The sequence below is a fragment of the Colossoma macropomum genome, unplaced genomic scaffold (assembly GCF_904425465.1).
Source record: "Colossoma macropomum unplaced genomic scaffold, Colossoma_macropomum, whole genome shotgun sequence".
NCBI classification, from domain to species: domain Eukaryota; kingdom Metazoa; phylum Chordata; class Actinopteri; order Characiformes; family Serrasalmidae; genus Colossoma; species Colossoma macropomum.
The window spans coordinates 13,203,261-13,213,847 of NW_023494810.1; positions in this window are offsets into that span (position 1 = coordinate 13,203,261).

Below are 10,587 nucleotides of genomic sequence, written 5' to 3' on the forward strand. Positions count from 1 at the left end.
CTAATCAGAAAGAAAACACAGATTTAGGTTCCCAGGGAACAGATTTGGGTTCCCAGGGTCTTCAGGTGTCACTGGGAAATAATTCAGAAATAGAAAAACACAAAAGGGAGTTTTTTTTTGCAATGTTGCCAAAAATCATCACACAGAGCTGACAGATTAGGGAAATAGTCCATGTTGAAAATATATGTATTATCTTATAACTCATCTGGGACTATTTTACTACTCAGTGCTGATATAAATGTTGCAGGTAATGATGCGTTGTTATTTGTGAGGGCTTTCCAATGTCCACTCTCTCACACTTAACAAGGTGAACAAGGCCAAAGGTGTTTTGAAGTGTTTTTTGAGGTTTGAAGTAGAATATAGAGCCTCATCACCTGGCCATATTAAGTGATTGACTGAATTAAAAAACTGCATTCGGCTGAGAACAATGTGTTGTAGAGACACTGTTTCATGATCAAAATGAAAACCTTTTAATGGGACTATTCCCATATAGGAAAAATATATTCCAAATGTCTTTATTATATATATATTTTGCAATGTGTAAAAATGACCAAAATGTATTTTTATGTTACATTTCTATGTGCAATATTTCCCTATACAGTTTAAAAAATGAAATTTAAAATTATTTGTTTAGTATTGCAGTATATTCTGAAATACATTTTATTGTTTGGAACACGTTTCAGCATGGACTGTAACGTGCTTGAAATTTTTCAAATTTCAAATGTTTAAAAATACATGTCCATATATTTTTTTTCCATATGGGTTAGTTTTAAGTTATTTTTTATCATTAAAAATGATCTATGGGCTGTCTTCTAATGTAATGGGATGTTATTTTCAGTGTAGAACTCACACAAAATGATTTTGGAAAGTGGAATATTTTCTGTTCTATAATTATTTAACCTCTCTGAAAGGTAACATTTCTCTGAAGGCTGGTGGCCAGGTTGGTTCGTGAGAGGACCTGAAGCACCATGGGACTCAAACACTGCAGTATAATGCTAGGCTGATGAATGTCAAGTCAAAGTTTATTTATATAGCACTTCTTACAACAGGCGTTGTCACAAAGCAGCTTCATAGAAAAAAAACCCAGTCCAAGCCCCCAGTGACCAAGCCAGTGGAGACAGTGGCAAGGAAAAACTCCCTAAGAGCAAGAGGAAGAAACCTTGAGAGGAACCAAGACTCAAAAAGGGAACCCATCCTCCTCTGGTTGATACCGGATAGCAAACAATAACAGCAGAAAATGAGATTTGACCATTAGTATAAGATACAGAAAGAAAGGAAAAGCAGGAGTAGTAATGTCTATGATAAAAAAAAAAAAGAAATGCAGCAGCAGCGGGAGGGTCAGTTCATGCAGGTGAGGTTTACAGAGCATTGTACAAGAGGACGCTCCATGGTGGTCAGACTGGTCCGAGCAACAGGCGAGCAGTGGGCACCCGATCAAGGCAGATGAAGCAACAGCATCAGACCGCACAGGATGGGCAGTTATTCAGCTCGGCAGAGAAACACACAAGCAGTTAGTTCTGTTAAAACAGACTGATTAGTGTTAAGAAAGTGAAAGAGAGACTCCGGCAGGCCAAGATCTGACAGTGTTAGTATTACAGTGAAGGTGTGAGAGCAGCAGAACAACAGCACCAACACTCACAGTCACCGTAGTACTCTACGTCAATGAACCCCCAAAATCTGCACCCTTTCACTAACAGGAAAAGCTAATTACCAAAAGCTTGGCTAAGTAGGTTTTTAAGCCTAGACTTAAAAACTGAGTATGTGTCTGAGTCCCGATCACTGACTTGAAGATTCTTCCAAAGCTGGGGGGGGGCTTTGTATGAAAAGGCTCTACCCCCTGATGTAACTATACTATTATTATTATTATTATAGTTCTTGTGAGGCAGCATTCTGGACTAACTGAAGCTTGTTAAGACTTTTGCTAGAACAACCAGACAGCAGGGCATTACAGGAACCCAGCCTTCTCTGCATCCTGTAGAGAAAGCTGCTGCAGAAGTGAAAAATATGAAGTTGTACATTAAATATTGCTCCTATGGTGAAAAATATGTGTGTCCTGCTGAAGGCAGGAAATCTTCCATGTCCTTAACAGCATCACTATGTTCTCCACTGTTTAAACGCTCACTCAGAAGTTACCTGGAGCTCTGTTAGTCTTCATCAACTGCCTCAAAATGCTCTACCCTCTTTCTCTTCCTCAGTATCTGTTCCAGGGACAAAATCACAGGATTAACCAACTCAAACATTTCTAACAAATATTTAAATCAGTTTAAACTCGGTAAAAGGAAAAATTCCACAGACCTTAAAGCATTTTGGGAACCCAAAGGGGAGCTGAAGCCTCCGTCTGCTGGTGTCCTGCATCACTGTGGGCTGAGGGAGCACAGGTTCTGCATCAACCACTGGCCCACGGAGCGAGACGTTCACTGCCACATCCCCAGTTACACACGTAGGAGGAGCATCTGCAGAGGAAGCAGCTTCCTGGGAAACAGAGGAGGAGGAGTTTTCTGTCGCAGAGGTCCTTCTGAAGAACCTCCTGATCCTCCCTCGAAGTGACTGGGAAGCTCTGAGAAGAGGTGCTACAATATTAGCACTAACCCTCCCTTCAACTACGGCACAAACTAGACTGCAGCAGCACTGAGACACAACGTTCACTACCACCTCCTGCTGATCCTGCATTATGTGTCCTTCCTCACTATCAGCTGTCCTCCCTGTATTCTCAGTCCCCAAAGCTGTGAGACTGCTGCAGAAAGAATGCAGAAATTATATTAAAGTTGAATCTTATTATATATTACCATATATTACTATGCATATTAGTGGTTTACTGACAAATACCCCTCAAGAGTGGCCTTTTACAGTTATAATATAGTATAATATAAGCAATCTTGGTTTATGAAGAATTTACATTTTTAATGAAGATTTGTGCAGCTGTCATTTGGTGATGATAGTCGGTGACACTGGATGTTGATGCATTTCTTCAAGGTATAGTTTGAAATTAACAATACCTGCTTTATAGCGTTCTTTCTTTCTCTAACATCATGTCCATATAATTATTTTTTTTGTCTATAGCCTGGAGCTCTAATATTTATGAACAGGCCTCCAGTACATCATTGCTGTCCAAAGAAAAAGAAGTATCTCCAAAACAATAACTTTACAGGAGAGGGCAAAAACGTTGTTTACTTTCAATGTACGTTAATGCAAAGAGATTTTATTCCAAGCAGTTCTGCAGCACTTCTATTGGTCCAATCATCAATAAATTTTCAAACAAAGTAAAGAACAGCAGCCATGTTCAAATTATGCAGAAAATTAAAAATCGAAAAAAATGGAGGACTTTGGGAATCCGAAGGGGAGCTGAAGCCTCCGTCTCCTGGTGTCTTGCGGGCTGAGGGAGCACAGGTTCTGCCTCAACCACCGGCCCACAGAGTGACACGTTTGGTGCCACATCCCTACTTTTACATGTAGGAGGAGCATCTGCAGAGGGAGCAGCCTCCTGGAAAACAGAGGAGGAACAGTTTTCCATCGCAGAGGTCCTTCTGAAGAACCTCCTGATCCTCCCTCGAAATGACTGGAAGGCTCTGAGAAGAGGTGCTACAAAATTAGCACCAACACTCCCTTCAACTGCGGCACAAACTGGACTGCAGCAGCACTGAGACACAACATGCACCACCGCCTCCTGCTGATCCTGCTCTGCGTGTCTTTCCTCACTATCACCTGTCCTTCCTGTATTCTCAGTCCCTGAAGCTGTGGGTCTGCTGCAGAAAGAATGCAGAAAATAAAAGATTATTATATTAAAGCTGAATCTTATTATATATTACTACATATTACTATGCATATTACTGGTTTACTGAAAAATACCCTTCAAGAGTGGCCTTTAACAGTTATAATATAAGCACACTTAATTTATGAGGAATTTATGTTTTTAATGAAGATTTGTGCAGCCGTCATTTGGTGATGATAGACAGTGACACTGGATTTTGAGGCATTTCTTCAAGGTACAGCTTGAAATGATTCATAGCTGGTTTATAGCTTAAAACAATTCATTGAAGTCTTTAACATCTCATATATATATATATATATATATATATATATATATATATATATATATATATATATATTAACTTCATTACTTTGCACAGCCTGGAGCACTAACATTTATAAACAGGCCTCCAGTATATCATCGCTGTCCAGAGTGACTGTGGGTGGAGGGGGGTTGGGTGGCTGTGGTACTACATCACCTCACCTATGATTATTAATAAACGAGGAGTTGTGACATTAATAGCAAAACAAAAAAGAAACATTTAAATTTAAATGTATTAGGGAGCCTTAAATGCTGAGCCTCTGACTGATAGAGATGACAGATGTCTGGCAACACTGTTTACTGCCTGATGTTATTACTATTATAATGGTTATCAGATTGGCTTTTATGAAGATTATTACAGGACAATCACAACCCAAGAATTTTACACACAGTACGGTATACTGAGGATTTTAAGTAAAGTGTGATCCTGCATCTTACCGTGCTGGAGAGGGACAGGGTGTGGCACAGCGTGAGGTGCAGGGAGTGTTCACTCTCCTCAGAAGGTCTGTGGACCCCAGCTCCTCTTGAAGGGAAGACATAGACGTTCTATCTCCCTCACTCCTCAAAGAGAATGAAGAGAGAGAGTCTTCTCTCCACGGTTCCAGGGCAGTGTCTCTGCTGGTTTCCTCCACCCGAATCAGAGCTATTCTACTCCTGCGCTCCAGTATAAGAGCTCCACGACTTGTTGAAGGGCTCATAATGGTGCAGAATCTATATGAAACATAAAAGAGACTCCTTGTTTAATGCAATACATTTAAAACTAATATTTTGTCTGTTAGCATGCACTGTATATTATCTATTTATTTACTTACAAAAACAATCAACTTAAGTGACTTATCAGTGCATAAAATATGTACAATACAGTAAATTAGTAAATGTCTTTTAGTAATTATTTTTTAATCAATCACTGGACAGACGTTTTCTCTGCCAGCTGCACTGTTTTTAATGATGTCTTTAATGAAGGCACCCAAGATACAACATAGGAGGAATAAAGCATCTTAAACACTTAAATGCTGTGAGTCTGGCCTGATATAGCATTTTGTTGCATTTCTTTACTTTAAAATATCTCCATATCCCAGAACACTGACAATTATTCACAAGCCTCTAATATATCCTCACTATCCAAAAACAAGTATATCCAAAAGATTAACCTTACAGGAGAGGGCAAAAACCTTCGTAACATTTAACGTAGGTTAATGTAAAGATATTTTATTCCAGATGATTTGTGCCATGTTGGACTCTCCCTGGCCCCGCCCACTCTCCTCCTGTCCCACACAGCTGCAGCTCATTCTAATGATGGTAAGACATCTACAAATACTCCTGTGTTTTCACTGAGTGCGTTTACATGCACTTAATAATCCGATAACTGCAGAAAATCAGATTTTGTCAGTAATCCGATCAACACATTTACATGTACTTGAGTAATCAGATAATGGGAAAACTCCAGGTCTACATGGCTCAGGCAGTAATCAGATTTCTGCTTTGCAACCAGCCAACAAACTCACAGAAGAAGACGAGATAACGTAAACTCAAACTTCATGCCACAGCTTTTTTTTAAACATTGCGCCACTTTAACTGAAAATATGAACATACAGCATGTAGAAGATGAATATTAAAATCCTTAATTTCGTCGAGAATGTGTTTGGTTTCAGAGTTGCTCCAAGGTGTTTTGCTGCGTCTCACGACAACACTGCCTGCTTATTTCCGGTATAGCTGTCTGTTCCGCACATGCACAGACTGTGAAATCTGAAAGAAATCAGAGCAAGAGTTTACATGCACTATGAAATCTGATTACTGAGCTAAAATCCAGCTCTCTTTATCGGATTTCCTAATCAGATTTCTAGATCGGAGTTTGATGTTTACATGACCATTTAAGTAATCAGATAACTGCAGAAATCTGACTATGATCGGATTATTGAGCGCATGTAAATGTGTGTTTTGCGAAGTCTTTGAGTTCTTCACCATAGTTCTGAGCCTGTTTATTGTGTTTGGTTTCCCTGCTTTTAACCCCTGCTACTCTCTTTGTTATTTCTGATTATGGATTATGCATCTTTTCCCACCTACTTGTGTGTTGACCCCTGCCTGCTATGACAATGAGTATCAGAATGCCACCAATAAAGTCACTTCGTAACTTGCAATCTGCCTCAGCCCCTACGTCACAGTTAGTCCATTCATTGTGAAGTTTTCCCGCAATGTCAAGGACAGCTGTCGTTCAAATTATGTGGAAAAATGAAAATCGACAAAAATGGAGATACATGTTATTCTTTGGACAGTGACGATATGCTAGTGCTGCTAGAGAGCCTTAGATGACTCAGAATCTATGGCAGGTGAAGTTTAAGTAGTGAGAAAAAGAGAAATCTGGAAACACTGTTTATTCACTCTGAAAGTAATTTTACAGTATATATACCGTAAATACAACAGTAAGTACTACAGTGAATTCTAACTAGAGTATTTGTAACCCTGGATCGTACTGTGTGAGACGGAGATAGGGTGAAGGAACGTGTGAGCATGGAGTGGTCCTTCTGCTGTCCCCACTGCTGTAGACTCTCATTGCGATTCGAGTGACAATGGGCTCCAGCTCCTCCTGAGGAGCAGAGGATGAAATACTGTTGTTTACTGATTAAAACCTGAAAAGTCTTATTTTTTACTTGTTATAACAGAAATGACTGTTCAAACAGTTGTGATTATGTGGTTTCTGACACTGTATGACAGGGTTATTAATAAAAATAGACACAAGTACAGAACAAATCCAAGCTTTGCGATGGCTGCCACTGTTTATTAGGTTCACTTTTTCATTTTTTATTATGGCCTTAAAAAAAAACTCTTAGAAAGGATGGTTCCTCAAGGTTCTTAAAAGGTTGGTTCTTTTGTAAAGACACTCATTCTATATAGAACCATGAACACTCAAAGATCCATTTCATGCTTAAAGCATTCTTTGCATGGTGAAATGGTTCTTTAGATTGATGGAGAATGTGTTGTATACGTTCTATATAGCACCAGAATGGGTTATGCTATTGTTATGTTGTCAGGCTTGCAACAATAGAAGAACGTTTTTGGTTCTATATAGAACCTTATACAACACATTCTCCATCAATCAGAAGAACCATTTCACCATGCAGAGAACCTTTTAACCATGAAATGGATCTTTGAGTGTTCAAGGTTCTATAGGACCATTTACTTTCAGAGGCATTCACAGGCCTTGTTCTCATCCTGAAATGTTATATTTTCACAAATGTAAAGATTTTACCATATTTTGAATCTGAAATCTGTGATCCACATTGTCATACTGTTGGACTTACTCACCTGTGCTGCTGAATCCACAGGTGGGACCAGCTCAGCAGAGGAGGACTCATCTGTTTCATTCATTTCACTGTTGATGAAAATAAAAGAAAATCCACTTATCTGAAGTTCTGCTGAACATCGTTGTAACTAAAATCTTTTTTAATATGCTATTTTTTAAGGCATCAACAGGGTTTGCTAATTATACTAACTGCCCTCCAAAATCAGAGTTTTTAAGCACGCTTTTGACCTCACGAGGCACATTAAGCTACAGATAATTAAACTGCTGACTTTGTTTACTGCTCAAGAGAACAGACTGCATATTTAAAATTTAAAATGACATTTAGTGCATCTAGTTAAAGGTTTTGTAAAAAAAAACAAATACATATATAAGCTATATTTGTTTATTAAAATATTATTGTTTTATATTATTATGATTATTATTATTGCTATTGTTGTTTATTTTTAACAATAAACAAACTACATTCAGTGCATCAACTCTAATGAACTTTGTAGGACAAATTCTCAGCAGCAGTTACTGAATTACATTAATAAATAATCAGAAATTCAATCAGAATTGAATCAGATTTTGTTGTTTTACTTTTCAATAAATCCATCCAATTTATGAAGGAGCTCTATGTACAGAAATAGATGTATATAATGTCAGAGACAGCAGATGCATCTCGTTTTTAACAGAGCTGTCAGTTAGATGCAGCCATAATAAATTGTCCCACAGTAGCACATATTTATAGATAAGCCACCTTATCATTAAACACTACCTGCATTAAAACTGTAGGTAGGACAATCTGATTTTGACAGCCTATAAAAAACTTTATCATGGGTCTGTAGTCTGTAGTATACACTTGAAGTAAGACTAAAATTAACATTAAAAACACAATAAAGTGTGGAAATTCTAAGTTACTACACTATACTACTAATATGTCCATGTGGTAAGACCAACAGATTGGTAGGGCAATTTGAGAACACCTGGTTTCCATCCAGCTGTCGAATTTGATTATAACAGTTATGCGAAACAATTCCACGTTTCCAGCATCTACAGTATAGGCACATCAAAGGGGCATGCAAATGTATGCAAATACTGTCGATTTTATTCAATACTTGCAGTTTCCATCAAGTGTTTTTACAATTAATAAGTCAAAATGTGTTTAAATAGATCATAACTTTCGCGAATATAAACATTAAGGTCACGTGCCTGATTCGAACATTCAAATTAGGTTAAATTAGCTTTGGTGTTTGTCACTAGTAATGAATTAATGAATGTTTACCTCCTACTGTAAGATGCCAAGCTGCCGTGAAGGCGATCCACCACTTGCCGAATGACCAAATGACGTGATATGGTCACAATAGACCACTGTAGTCTTGCGTCATTCTGTAGTCCTCGTTATGCCCATATTAGGAACTCCGGGTCTGAGCTCCATTTCTCTATGGCCAGAATGAATAGGGTTTTCGAAAAATCGCCTCTATCGCCCCCTGTGTTAAACAAAAATGTTCACAGTTCATAGTTTTGTCCTGTGTACATTTTTCTCCCGAATACCACTGGATCCTCCGAATTACGAGGCTGTTAAAGATATATAATATTAATACTGCTACACGTGAACTAAAGCTACTGCGCATCAATTTGATGTCACTAAGCTACACGACAGTAAGGCGGGCTGTGGCGGTGCTCTGACGATCTTATCGAAATGTTCTACCGTAGCGCATATTTACGGGTATACCTGTAAATAAAACCTCTAGGTAGGATATTTTGATAGGCTAAAACTCCTTATCGAAAATACTACCCGTGTTAAAAGTACGAGGCTGAATTTAGCTTCCTTTTTCGCAGCTTCTTGTTTGAATGTTTCCCGTTCCACCTTAACGCGAAATGATGCAACTTCTTTGACTAGCTATCACAAACATTAGCAAACGAGACAAAATACTGACCTGTCGGTTCTGTGAAACGGCAGAAGTAAGTTAATGTTACTCAGCTATTAAGCGGAAATAGAGAAACCTCCTCATATCATGCCTCAGTTTCTTTTTCGCCGGCTGCTTGTTCGATTTTTCAAGTTCCACCTTAAATGGCGCAGCAGTTCAGAACGTGACTGCTGCTCCATTTAAGGTGGAACGGGAAAGTCAAACAAAAAGCTGGCGAATGTCCCGAGAAAATGTCCTCAGAAAAATGTTGCCAGCATTAAAATTATAATTAGGATATTCTGATATCTTAAATCAGTTTATCAGGGGGTCAGCAGTGATATTAAGATTAAGGAGGCTGCCAGTCTAATTACGTGAATTCAGTGCGCTGTAGCTTTAGCTTACATGTAGCAATATTCATATTTCAACTCTTTAACGACCTCGTAGTTCAGAGGATCCAGTGGTGAGAAGAAATGTTCACAGGACAAAACGTGTCGGGTTCTGAACATTTTTGTTTAACACAGGGTGCGACAGAGGCGATTTTTCGAAAACCCTTTTCTTTCTGGCCCTAGAGAAACGGAGCTTAGACCCGAAGTTCCTGATATGGGCATAAGAACATAGTGCCGACTACAAATGACGACACGACTGCAGTGGTCTATAAGGAGATGAAATTCGACCCGCTTTTTAAAATTTGTCGACTGCTCTCAGTTCGTGTTAAGTAAACAAGTGTGTACTGCATTGTTGATTGTTTGATTGCAAACAAACAAACAACAACAACAAAAAAAACACGTCAAATGAATACCTGGCTAATCCAGAGAACTTGTAGTGTAACTCTAATGGAGTTCGGGTTTCTCAAACGCTAGAGGGCGCTCCCGAGCGAGTCTAAAAGGAACGGTTTAAAATGGAGCATTTGAACAAAATGTTTATAAATACTTAAACATTTGTAATATTAAAGAATACATGGAAACAGGAAGAGACCAGGCTCCCAATAAACCGGCTCTGGCAAATCCAGCTTCTGACAAAGTGTTTCATGAGAGTTGTAATTAATTTTCGAAATTATGTATTCATCTTTGACTGTTTGCAACATTCGTGGTATTGTTTCACTAGAATTGTAAATATTTTCATATGTATTCTTATATTCTTAATTATATATTCTTAATTGTATTTTCTTGATTAATATTCCCCTGTCCCCCCTTTTTCTACTTCTATCCTTCTATCAAGTTTACATTCTCTGCTTTGTAAGTCCTCTTTTGTTATAGCAAAATGATTGTTCATAAAAAGATTAATAGGCTAAATAAATAAAAAAAAAACAAATAAAAGGCGCATTAGAA